The sequence below is a fragment of the Sciurus carolinensis genome, chromosome 13 (genome assembly GCF_902686445.1).
Source record: "Sciurus carolinensis chromosome 13, mSciCar1.2, whole genome shotgun sequence".
Taxonomy (NCBI): Eukaryota; Metazoa; Chordata; class Mammalia; order Rodentia; family Sciuridae; genus Sciurus; species Sciurus carolinensis.
The window spans coordinates 49,956,444-49,970,382 of NC_062225.1; positions in this window are offsets into that span (position 1 = coordinate 49,956,444).

Sequence of the window (13,939 nt, forward strand, 5' to 3'; positions counted from 1 at the left end):
TTTTGTTGGCCCGTTTCCTTATGTTTTATGAGGTCCTATATTTGTGCTTTAAGATGGATTTCTCTTCCTCTTTTATATGAGGATCCTTTAGTGAGTAGTTATCTATTTATGATAAACCCCAAACTGGCAGTATAACTTTTCAACATATTCAATCAGTGTAAGTTCAATCATCGGTATCACTCTGGGGGGAGAGAGTAATTGCCAGTAACAGTGACAATTTAAGAGAAAACCATATATCAACATATACTTAAAAGTTATTACTAATGATCTCCATAACTCTATTAACCAAAGGAAAAGCGAGAAATAACAGAATAGGCTGAAAAGATTAAGCATTAATGATATAACACTAAATTGATTGGGAAGAAATGATTGAAAATAAAATAGATACAAAGAAGAAAAGAAAGGAAAAGGGTGAGGGGAGAGAAGGAAGAAAGAAGAATAAACAAGAGAAAGAAGGATGAAAGAGAGGGGAAGTGAATGAGATGAGAAAGAAGAAAAGAGATCTCAATTAGGTTTATTTGACAAAGTACATAAAATCGGAACTCTGAAGTAACTCAAAATGTGAGAAGAGACTAGAATCGGTTTACATCAAAGAGCCAATGCAACAACACAAAAAAAAAAAAAAAAGTTTTCTTCTTGCTGAGGTTTTTTAAACTAGAGACACTTTTTTCTGGGATTTTGATTTTAGAATCACCCAACTAAGAGGAAATTTGTGTGACACAAATGTTATGCTGTTTGTTCTCAACTCTGACAAAACAAACTTATTAGGGGAGCTGACCTCCACTGTCTCCTTGCCTGGCAGTGACAATTGGGGTAGTGTCCATTTCAGAGCAGAATTCATCCTTAAAGTAACTTTGTTATGGTGACTGGGGATAGGGGTGTAAGTGTTAGGGCTGCTGGCACATCCATCTGCACAGCCTGTGGAACCTAATTCTGTATGCTGGGAGGAGGTGTGCAGGACATTTCAGCCTCTCCAGACACTTCTGGGTGTGGGGGAAGTGGCATGGGTCTCATGGTAGAATATTGCAGGGCCAGTGCTTACCACCTGACACTGATCCTTTCCTGTTCCACAACCTGTCACTCATGCTCCTATCACAGACTCCAGAATGCCAATTTCAAAATGAAAGTAGCTTTTGCTTTTCTCTTCTCTGCAGACTCATAGACTAGCAGCCTTGGCTCCTGTCATGATCCATACCTTCCCCTAAATCTGTGTTACATCTCACTCCTGTGGGTTTTACCTATTCAAAAGGAAGTACACCAAGAAGAAGACAAAAAAAAAAAAAAAAAAAAAAAAAATTAAAAAAGAAAAGTGAACAAACATGAAAAACAGTTAAACTATAGATATCTCCAGTCTGCCACCCAGAAAGTTCAAACAAAGAATCCTTTTAAGCTGTTTGCCACTTTATTATTTTCATTAAATCTGCTGGAAAATGCCAGAACTTTCTTTCACGTTGGTCAATAAAGTTGATTTCAATACAGGGCTAGAAGTGAAGCAAGAATTAAAGACAGTGTAGATAGGTAATCAGGTCAGACTATGAAGATGGAGGTCACCCGTGGGAGATTGGAATGTTAATGCCTCAAGAGCCCTTTGTCTACCAAGATCAACTGCCTACACCGCCCTTCCCAGAAGTTTGTTAATGAAGCACCCCCTGAGCAGACAGGAAGCTGCTAATGAATGCCTCCTGGGCTGCTTCCTGCCTAGAATACTCCATTTGGCCTTTTCCCCTGCTTATCTGCTTCTCACCTTTTGACCATCCCTAGTCACATTTGCAGGAAGGGGAGAGATAAGGGGGAAGAGGGCAGGAGAACAAAGAAAGTCTAAAATGTATAAATGGGGCAGGACACTCTCACTACTTGTGATACCAAGACACCAGTGATGGCCCCCTTCTCCATCCTGGAAGAAGTCTGTGTTACTATTTTTTTAAAATAAAACTTGCTTTCTATGCTTGCCTGGGCCACATCTCTAATGTTCAAACTTTAACATTTGAGGAAGCAGAACTCCGTCACTGACAACCCGTGGTATCAGAAGGATGGCTTACTATATGCAAATAAATACGTATAATTTTCCACATAAATAATACTAAGGACAAAAACATGATCATCTCAATAGAAACAAAAAAGGCCTTCAACAAAATTCAGCACCAATTAATGATCAAAACACTGAACAAACTAGGGATAGAAGAAATTTACATCAATAAAATAAAGGCTATCTATGACAAACCTAAAGTCAATATCATACTGAATGGGGATAAACTGAAAGCATTTCCTCTAAAGTCAGTAACAAACAAGATGTCCACTTTCATCATTCCTACTCAATATGGCACTTGCTATTTTAACTGGAGCGATTATGCTAGAGAAGGAAATGGAAGGAATATAAATAGGAAATGAAGAAGTCAAATTACCACTGTTTACAGATAGTATGATTCTAAACTTAGAAGAGCCAAATAGTTCCACCAGAAGACTTCTTGATCTGATAAACAAATTAAGCAAAATGGCAGGATAGAAAAATCAATATGAAAAATAGCTTTTTTGTACACTAATAATTAATCTACTAAAAAGGAAATCAGGAAAGCAATCAATTACCAATAGCCTTAAAAAAATAAAATACCTAGGAATAAATCTAACCAAGGAGATGAAAGACCTCTACATGAAAATTATAGGACACTTCAGAAAGAAATTGAGGGAGAAACTAGAAGATTTCAGGACCTCCTATGTTCATGGATAGACAAAATTAACAGTTTCAAATGGCTATATAATCTAAAGTGATCTATAGATTTAATGCAGTCCCTATCAAAATATAAATGATATTCTTTGCAGAAGTAGAATAAATTATCCCAAAATTCATATAAAAAATAAAAGCCTCATAATAACTAAAACAATTCTGAGTAAAAAGAGCAATCCTAGGCTGGGTGTGGTGGCACATGCCTATAATCCCAGTGGCTTGGGAGGCTGAGGCAGGAGGATTGCAAATTCAAAGCCAGCCTCAGCAAGGTAGAAGGCCCTAAGCAAATTACCGAGACCCTGTCTCAAAATTAAAAAATAAAACAGGGCTGGGGATGTGGCTCAGTGGTTAAGTGCCCCTGAGTTTAATCCCCAGTATCAAAACAAACAAACAAACAAAAAACCAGAACTAGACCAATGGAACAGATTAGAATATACAGAGACAAACTTACAGATACAGTAATCTGATCTTTGACAAAGGTACCAAAACCTATGTTGGAGAAAAGATAGCCTTTTTAACAAATGTTGTAGGGAAAATTGGATATTCATATGTAGAAGAATGAAACTAGATCTCTGTTTCTCCCTGCATAATTAGACCAGAAACCTTATAACTACTAGAAGAAAACCAGGGGAATGAGTCAAGACTTCCTCAGTAGGACTCCTAACCCTCAGAAAAAGAATTAATAAATGGGATGACTTCAAATTATAAAGCTTCTGCATAGCAAATAATTAATAGTGTAAAAAGAGAGCCTACAAAATGGAAGAAAATCTTTGCCAGCTATTCTTCTAACAGAGGATGCATATCCAGAATATGTAAAGAACTAAAAACCTTACACCAGAAAAATATATAATCAATAAATGGGCAAATATACTAAACAGACACTTCTCTAAGTAAGAAATACAAATAGCTAACAAATATATATGAAAAATATTCAACCTCTTTAACAGTCAGAAAAATGCAAATAAACTACACTGAGATTTCATCTCATTTGAGTTAGAATGACAATGATCAACAATATAATAATAGAAGCTAGTGAAGATGATGGGAAAAGAAACACTTACCATTGATGGGATTGTATTGTATAACCTCTAGGGAAATCACCATGGAAGTCGCTGAACAGACTAGGAGTAAACCATTGTATGACCCAACCTATAATACTCCCTGGTATTTATCTAAAAGAACTAGAGCCAGCATACTATAGTGATAAAAGCATACCTGCTGACAGTGGCAGAATTCACATTCTCCAAACTGTGGACCCTGACTAGGTGTCTATCAACAGATGAAAAGATAATGATGAAAAGATAAACTCTACTCACAGTAGAGTTTTTTTTTCCAGCCACAAAGAATGAAATCATATCATTTGCAGGGAAATGGATGGAACTAGAGACCATTCTCTTAAGTAAAATAAGCCAAACTCAGAAAGTCAAGGATCATTGTGTTTTTCTCACATGTAGAGGGTAGATAGCCAAAAGGGGGAAAAAAAAAAAAAAGGAACTCATGAAAATGGAAGGAAGATCAGTAGAGTAGATGAAGGGAATTGGGAGAAAGGAGAGACAGAGAAAAGGAGAGTGAAATTGATCAGATTTTGTGCATGTAAAAATATATCACTGAATCCCATTATTGAGTGTAATTACCATGTACCAATAACAATTTGAAAAATAAATGAATTAATTAAAATAAAAATTCAATTCCTGAATATCAATAGCTATCTTTGAAGTGCTTGGCAGCCTTTTGAAACTGGTGGCTAACTTATTAGACAGAGATATTAGACATTTCTGTTATTGTGGAAAGTACTATTGGACAACAGTATTCCAGGCCATGTTCAATCATTAAAAAAAACTTTGTAAATAGCAAATGAAAAAATGTCAACACTGGTATTCACTGCTCAGTAATAATGAGTGCTGTTTTTTTTTTTTCCCCCTTTTGGTTTGTGTTTAAAATTGGTAAGGCTGTAGATGTTTATAAATATGGTAAGTTATCTTTAGATCTGGGCATTTTTTTCAATTTCCACAATTTACATCTTCTCTACCCATGCTTTCTGCCATTATTCTTTCATCTAGTCAGTCTTACCCTTAACTCTCTACTGTGAGTAATTTAAATTCTGCTACCACTTATCCACCTCCAGAGTCCAATATAATCATAGAAGAGGCTGAGTTCTGTAAATATTATGGGAATCCAGAATCTGAGTTCATAAGGCCCACTGAATCCTCTGTTTTGGCTTCTTTTCATGTGGTCTTTTATAATTATCCAACTTTAAATGTAACTTATTTTTGTAAGGATAAAAAATGCTTCTTTCCCACCCTGGATTAGACATTTTAAACTGTAGATTTAGTTATGATTAGCATAGTCAGAAAAGACCCAAGACTGTGAGTTTATTATTTGGCAAAGCTTTTTTTCTGCTTATGGCTCTGAACAGCAATGGGCTTCTAAACAGACACCTGGCACTCTCTGCATTGAAGCAGTCTTCTTTATCCACCATTGCATCTCCTTTATATTTCTTCCTCATATCAAGAAAATGATAGAGTTGTAGTATTAAAGCCAATTTATTATTAAATTCTCTATTCATAAAATCACATTCAAAAAGGAATTAATTTGAAGGAGAGTTCATTTTTATAGTTCATGCATTTTCTCTTTTCTTCTTCCCCAATTTTAAACACAATGAGCTCAGTTCAACTGAATATATGAAGCAATTTTAATTTATTGAAATACTTTATATTTTGCTTTAGCCCAAACAAATCACAAACCATTTGTCAAGGGACAAGAAAGCAAGGAAATTAAAATTAGCTTGCTCTGTAAACAAGTAGTAATTAAAAAAAAAAAAAACTCTTTGAATTATTTATACTGTTTTTAATTTTGAAATTATCCTTCATCTATTCACATTCCCTTGTAGGCTTTTTTATAAAGCAACACCGAAGAAAGTGTTAATGAATTAAAAATTCTCTACTTTTAGTGGGAAACAATGTATTGTCTTGTCAGATTTATTTCTCATTTTGAATTAGAGGTGACCTAAATGAATACTGATATGATTGCTGATTTTGCCAGTCATTTGTTAGAGCTACTTTCCTTTTGCGACCTGGGCTTATTCCTTACACCAAAATCCCATGTGAAATTAGGGAAAGAGTGAAGGTGTTATTTATGTTTTTCATTCTAAATTTGTCTCTTTCTTGTACAAATAGGAATTCAGTATGCATGCACGTGTGGACATTGATTTCCCAGGACACTAGCAGTGCTACACATGCCAAAGTACAAAAAGTGTAGTTTTTGAAATCAGAGATCATTGTTTTGCTTTTTAGTGGCAAAACAATAATTTTGGATAAGTTACTTCTCTGAGCTTCGTTTTCCTCATCTCTAAAACAGGTATAGTATGATTTACCTTGTAGGTGTGGGGGAGGATTATACATAATAAACATAATGCCTGTGAATGGCATCTGGCCAATACACTGGGATCAGTGAAGGAGTATCGCTGTTTTTAAAGAGGTTAGCTTTATACAGTGGCATTAAGACTACAGTTGTGCAAAAGATCTATTTTTCACAAAGGTTTATTTGTAAAGATTTGAAATGATTTCAGTGCAGTGACCAAAAAATGATTGAGGCACATGAAAATATTGTAATTCCTTATCCTTTTCTTAGTATCTGAAGTTAATGCTTTAAACTGGGAAGAAGAGCTGTCTGCACAGCTACTGTTGAAAACACCAATTTTTTACTTTAAACAAGATCCTCTGCATTGGTTATAATAATCATCCTTGTGTGAAAATATTGAATGATTCTGGGTCCTGGCTGCCAAGTAAAATTGGAGCACATTCATATAATTTGATGACCACTGAGGATTGAATCAGAAGTGTAGAAATGTTACTTAAATTATTAAATTTGATGATCAAAGTATAAACATGATACTAATTAATGCATTTATTGGTAATTTCAACTTTTAGCTATTGGCTTTTATCTATGCCATAGTTCTTTGAATAATGCATTTTGGGTGCAAGTTAACAATTATGATATGACTATACATATACATTGAAATTGAACACTTTAATAAGTGCTTGTAGATAGTTTGGAGTAACAGGCAGTAGACCGAGCAATGGGAGGAAGCTAGAATGAAGCATGTGGTAATGAATTAGAGTTGGAGACATTAAAATAAACTCATGTGGACACAGGTTTACAGAGATGTGTCCCTCGCATAACTTAGTATGTCAGCTAAGAAGTCCTAGAAACAATGACATCCCAGTAGTAATGAGCACAGTCAGCATTTAGGTCCTAGTTTCTTATACCATTTTCTAATAAAAGAACCAGGATTTCTTGGAGATGTGGCTGATTCTGGGGCAAGAAAAGGAATGTATAAGATGAGCCTGAAGTAACTCATAGTACCAAAAAATAAGAAATGCTCAAAAAGCAAAACAAAACAAAGTTAAACAAACTGTTATGGTTTGGATCTGGAATGTTCCCTAAAGGCTCATGAGTTGAAGACTTGGTTGCCAGTGTAGCAATGTTCAGAGGTGGGGCATTGGGGAAGTGATTAGATAATGAGGGCACTAACCTCATCAGTGGATTAATACACTGGGTTGGTGGATTCGTAGTTTGATGGCATTTTTGAGAGGTGGTGGAACCTTTAGGAAGTGGGGTCTATTTGAAGGAAAAGGTCAGGGGAGGTGTGTCTTTAAATAATACTTCGCATTCCTGGCCCCCTTCTTTAACTCTCTCTCTCTGTTTCCTGGTCACTAAGAGGTTAACAGTTTTACTTCACCTTATACTCCCTACCATGATGTTCTGCCTCTCCACAGGCCCACGGTGATATGACCAAGTGATTATGGACTGAAACCTCTGAAACTGTGAGCCAGAATAATCTTTCCTCCTTAAATTGTTTTTTCTCAGGTATTTTAACACAGTGATAGAAAACTAGCATATAAACAAAAACTGATGGAAAAAGAACCACACTGCTGGAACCATTGCCTACTGAAAGAGTTTGCAATGGTCAGAACTGGAACGATTGAGCAATAAAATAATACTGGATTATATTTCAAAGTAAAAAGTATAAATGAGTCCTTACTAATATAAGCACATGGTTGAATCATAAATTAATGGGGGAGAATTAACAAATATCTTGTGAGGAAGGATTTTGAATAATTCATATAGAAAACTGAATCAAAACACAGCCTGTAAAAAATAAAAAAAAAAAAAAAAGTAGTTAAAAAAAAAAAGAATGTGGAGTGTAATTCCTCACCCTATAAATGTGGGCTCTGTATAGTGACTCCTTCCCAAGAGCAAAGTAAGGAAAGTGGGTGGAGGAGGAAGAGTAACTTTGCAGTGGAGAAACATGACAAACTCAAACTTAGGTAATAAAGTCCAAGACCAACAGTCACAAATCATGTTTATTGAACGCATGCTTGATACAAAGTGATATAAATGCCTTTTTGCCTCTGTGGTCTTCCTCCCCCAAATCCATATCCTGTCTAATCATAATGAAAACATTAGATAATCTAGGAAAGTCACAAAATATTCACCAGTATTTCTCAAAATTGTCATTAGAAAAGGAAAGTCTGAGAAATTGTCCTACTTAAAGGAGCTTAAGAGGCATGTGACTATGAAAAGTGGTATCCTAGAAGGAATCCTGGAAAAGAAAAGAAATATTAGGTAAAGACAGGAAATCTGCATAATTTGTGGGCTTTAGTTAAAAATCATAAATGGACTTGATAACAATGTGTCAGAGTCTGGTCACTACCACCCACTCCTATCACATCACAGTGACCAGATGGTAGGTGTAGCTTACACACTTAAATTGTTAACTTGCAATCTATCTAAGGCATTTAAGTATTTTTTCTTAGACTATATTTTTGGAATTTTCTTCAGAATTTTTCAAGTTTCAAAAGACTAATCTTTGTTCTCTTTGGCTCTAAATAATTTAAAATAAATTATAATTATCTTCTTGGTTGACAATGTTTTCATGAATTTTTAATTTTTGCAAAATAGATGAAAACAAATCTCTGCAAAAACCCATGAACATTTTAGAAACATCTTAACCCACGTTTTCTTTATAGTTACATATTTTTAACAAGTTATTTGCTATCTAAATGTTCTACTTCAATTTTTTTCTAGCTGATAAATCTTTTTTTCTTTTGTTTTTCTCTGTCCTGGCATTACTTTAAGCATTTATATTTTAGTCAGATAGTCTAAATTTGGTTTAAAGAAGAAGAGGAACTGCAACTGTGCTGTCGAAGTAAATAATCTGAATTTAGTTAATGCAAGAAAATTTACCAAACACATGTGATATGTGAAGCACTGTGTTAGGCATTGGATGTGGCACAGTGGATAAAACAGTGTTTTTCCTCACAGAGCTTCCTTTCTAAGTAAGGGTAAGACTTTGAAAAACATTACAATTCAGTCCACTGTAGTGGGTAAGAAATACTGTGTGTCAAGAAGCTGGAGTGAGAAAGAGGTGGAGGTTGGAGTGGAATTTGAGGTAGGCTATAGAAGCCATTCTTAAGGAAATGAGTAATTATACTTAGGCTTAATTATGCTTATGGTAGGCATTAAGCAGGTCAGTGGTTCTTACTGGGGCTGTTGGGAGCCCTTTGTGGGAGTGTTTTAAGTTTGTCAGAATAATGGGAGGTGCTGCTAACACATGGTATGTGGATCCAAAGATGATAGATGGACAGTAATGTGTGGAATGGTTCCACACAATTAGCTACTATTCTGTGCAACTTTCAAAAGTCCCACCAGACATTTTTATATAGGTTGTATAGCTGGTCTGCAAGAAAACCATACTGTTAATGTTTTCTACTTTGACAACCATCATTTGTCTTGGACTGATAATTCAGATCATTTTGCTCTTGCATCATATATAAATAACTACATTCTATTATGACTTACCCTGATACGAGTTTTTGAGTGTATGCCCTTATCTTTGCTTTTCCATTTTCCTGTATTCCTCTTACAAGTGACCTCTTAAATTCAAATATACTTATTAGTAACAGGAGTAAATATCAGATTAGATCATGATGGCTTCCCGCATAGCCCTGCTCGAGCATTTGTCTATAGAAACATGTAATAATTTATTATAAATTGTTTCCTGTTGTTTCTCCTTTATATTAGACCCAAGATACAGATATAATAGTAAACTTTAAAAATTCATAGGTGTCAGAGATAGTATATGACATATGATGTTTGTTCCAGGAGAGCAATGGGGGAATTAGAAAATACTTGATATAAAAAGGGAAGTTTTGATCTGATCTAGTCTGAGATTGTCACGATGTCAGGGGTACTCTAGTGCCTCCTACGCAGGAGCCACAGTTCTTGCTATGTGTGGGATACTTCTACACATTAAAGAAAAATTCTACACCCCATATGGATTTCACAAATTCCAAGCTCTTTCTTCCAGGCTCTATGATTTCTCTGAAAGAATATCAAACTCCCTTATTCCCTCCTCTGTTAATCTATAATTTGTTTGGAATATTATTTCTATTTCAGTGAAGGGTATTTTGCCCTTTCTTTATAATATACAAATAAGGCTAATCTATTATGACTTCTTCTGTTACTGAATTTGATTATCATTCCTACTGATACCTCTGGTTTTTATTTTCTTATTCTTCAATGTACAGAATAGCTTTTCATTTTCTTCTTTTAAGTTTAGACGTATGGATTAAAGTAGGTTTAAACATCTGAGAGTACTTCATTATGTCTTCAGGACACTGCACAGGCATTCATGTACATTGAAATATGTATTATTTTAAGTTAATATCCTTCATTTGTACTTTATATTAACATACCTTTAACATTTGGAATGAAAACAAAACTATTTATTTTGTTTTAAAAATATCTAAAGATCTTGGTTATATGGGCTAAAGACCTCCAGGAATTGCAATGAAGACTATTTGTGGATTTGGTTTCAAGTGACAGAAACAAGTTTTTTGCTTTTCCTGAATTCAAAAAACTTTAATTGTAAAAAGCTATGCTTCACAATTTAGTGTTATAAAAGTTATGTACCTGAATTCAGAGTTATCCTTTGTCCATCTGTTTAACTGAACACCAATATTCTACTCTGTCTCATGGATACATGAAATTCATATCTACGTATCACTTTTAACTCAATTTACTTCTTGAAAATTTAAAATTTGAAAATTTAAAAATTTAAAAAATTTTCCAGATTCAACGGGAAATTCTGCAATATCAGACAACTGTATAAGAGGAAACCAATAATTTTTCTAATTTCAAGTTCCCTTTTCCTTTTATTCTTTGAACATAACTATTTTATGTTGAAAAATTATTATATAAGGTATACTTTTTTTACAGATACAATCTTTACATGATTTTAAAAGAATTTCATGCTCAGTGCAGAAAATTCAGAAAATTGGGAAATAATAATAAAAATCATATTTTCATCTAATTTTTTTGCAAGTTTTTTCCAGGTTTTTATATATATATCCAAGGTTTATATATACCCAAGCTGGTTGGGTATGTTCAATGACCAGAAGAAAGGACTGTTTGGCTAGAAAGAATAGTGCATAAAATGAAGAGAGGCATGCATTAGAGTTGAGATTGTGCAGGGTTTTCAAGGCATGGAAGGAAATCCAACCTTATTTTAATTGTGATTAGAAAGTGACAGTATCTGATTTCTTTTTGAAAAGGTTCATTTTGATTGCTCTACAGGGATGGACACCAAGCAAAGTGTATTAGTAAGAACAAGATAAATGTTGCAACAAACAACCCCCAATCATGGTGGTTTAAAACAACAATGCAACTCCTTTCACAGGCCAGTGCTCTGTGTTGGTTAGAAAAGGTTTTACTCCACACTCTTTTAGGGACTCAAACTCCTTTCATCTTGGGTTGCCATCATTTTCATCCAACACATGGTCTTCAAGTTGGTTCAGAAGGGGAAAGGGATTGAAGGGAGGATCAGCAGGGTCCTGAAAATGGTAACAAATGGCAACATACCAACCATTGGCCAGAATTTAGTCAATGGCTCCTGCATAAAATCTCTTCTAGGAAAGGGTAAATTGGAGTCTTCCTTCTTTCTGCCACACAGAAAACAAGCTAGGATGCTGTTCCAATAGCCCATGCAAGAGGCTAAAATAGATTAGGATATTTGTCCATTAAACGGATATTATTGAGTACTTTATTTGGACTAAATAGTGCTTTAGGTGCTAGCAGTAGAGAATAAGGCAAAATTTCAGCCCCATGGGAGCTGATTCTTTACTGATAGCAATAAAGAGTAAAACAAACCAAGAAAATTAGCCCCACACAGACATATGATTTTAATGTGGTAACTAGGTGTTGTGAAGTAAAAGAAAAGCAAAATAAGGGAAGATAGAATGATAGTGGATAGGGTAAAATGTGTTGTGTATGTCTATATAAATGTATTTTATACATGTTTATCTATATCTATACCTTAATATATGTAGATATAGATATCTATATTCATCTTTACAAATACACATATTTACAAATCCTAGTTCTATGAAGATAGTCTCATTACAGACTTTTTTAGTGTGTATCAATTAATACATGCTAATTTCTACTAGACAATCAGTTCCAGAAGCTTATTTCCATTTAGGCAGTAGCTATCTTAAAAATATCCTCTTGTGAAAAAGACAACACTTAATTAGTTGCACTCTTTTCTCTACCTTCTGCCATTTTTTTAGAATTCTTTTGTCCAGGAGCTGAGCCTTTGGGCTACTCAGATCATTCTCCAGGGAAACACCTCTGTAGCTTCTCTCCTGAGATCCATCTTTGACTCATGCTGAAGAGGGCTCCTCAAACACTATTTCTTACAGCACAAGGACAGTGTCTTTATCTCTCTCTCTCTCCCTCTCTCTCTCTCTCTGTCTCTCTCTCTCTCTCTCTCTCTGTGTATGTGTAGAGAACTGGTAATGCATCTATTATGATAAAATCATATTTTATCTAGATCAATACTTGAAAATTTCATTGACATCAGTGGTTTTGATGAATATTCATGTAGGGGTAAGGTTTTATACATATTCTTCATTAATCTCTGATTTCCCTTCATTGGCTTTTTAAGATATGTGGTTTTATTTCTAAATATCTTTTTGGCAGCTTTGAGATTCTCAATTTTAATATGCACTAATGATAATTTTTTTAAAAAGATGCTTTGGAAGAGAAAAAGGAAGTAATTGTCTGGCAGAGCAAATGTAAGGTTTTTGTAAACCTTAAAGAGATAAAAATGCTGAAAGGAGGGAACAGAATCCAAACCTCAAAGCTGTGATCTTGAAGCTGCCAGAAGAGAGGGCTTCACTGAGAACAAGTGACAGGTTGATCTGATGCTTTTAAATCATCACATCTAAAAAAGCATTGGGCATTGGATAGAAAGTAGGAGCAGAGAGAAGGGGATAGAATATTTAATGAAACTGAACTGACTGCAAACATAATTAAAATGTAACAAAAGGAAATCCTGGTAGTTTTTGGATATACAAAAATGACAAATGGAAGTGTATCATGCAGCCACCATTGTTCCTATTTTAAGATGCATACAAACTTATTTAGTTGGACAGGGTCATTGTTTTCTTTCAGAGAATAGAAAAAGGCATGTGAAGGCTTTTCTAATTTCATTTGTGTCCTTATTCTGTCTTTATATTCCCCCAAACACCTTTTGTTTATCAATTTTCTACTATACAAATTCACAGGACCCTGAGTCTCATGTTTGTGAATAAGTGGTTATTGATATAGTTTATAAAAATAGTTAGAAAATTATAAGTGGATCATAGTCTGAAGATTCAAATAGAAGCCAGATAGATATGTGGAATTAAGAAGTATAGCTACATGTGAGATGACAAATCAGTTGACTCCCTGGTCAGCCTTAAACTGTTCATACAACATCCACTTAGTTGAAAGTACTAGTTTGTTGTTGTTTTATTTTTAGCTTGGGAGCAGAAGGAAGGGAGAAGGGATATATAATCTTTTCCCAATTTTCCCTCAGGTCCCTAGGAAAATTTTAAAACAAAAATTCTTTTAAATATCCTGCCACCTACCTTCTCCGTAGGCTCCCAGATCTTGATACACCTAGGGCCCATGTGTTCCTCCCAGGGTCTTTCTTTTGAGGTGCCTCCCTGCACTGTAGGTCCAGAACAGCCTTCCTCATTTCCCGTGCCCCTTCTTGTCTGTCTACAGACTTACCTTACAGGTCAGTGTGGTTATAAGTCACCATCCAGGGATAAAGATTCAAGTGTTTCAGAAGGGTTTGCATTTTGCAAAAAAGATGTTTGATAACTC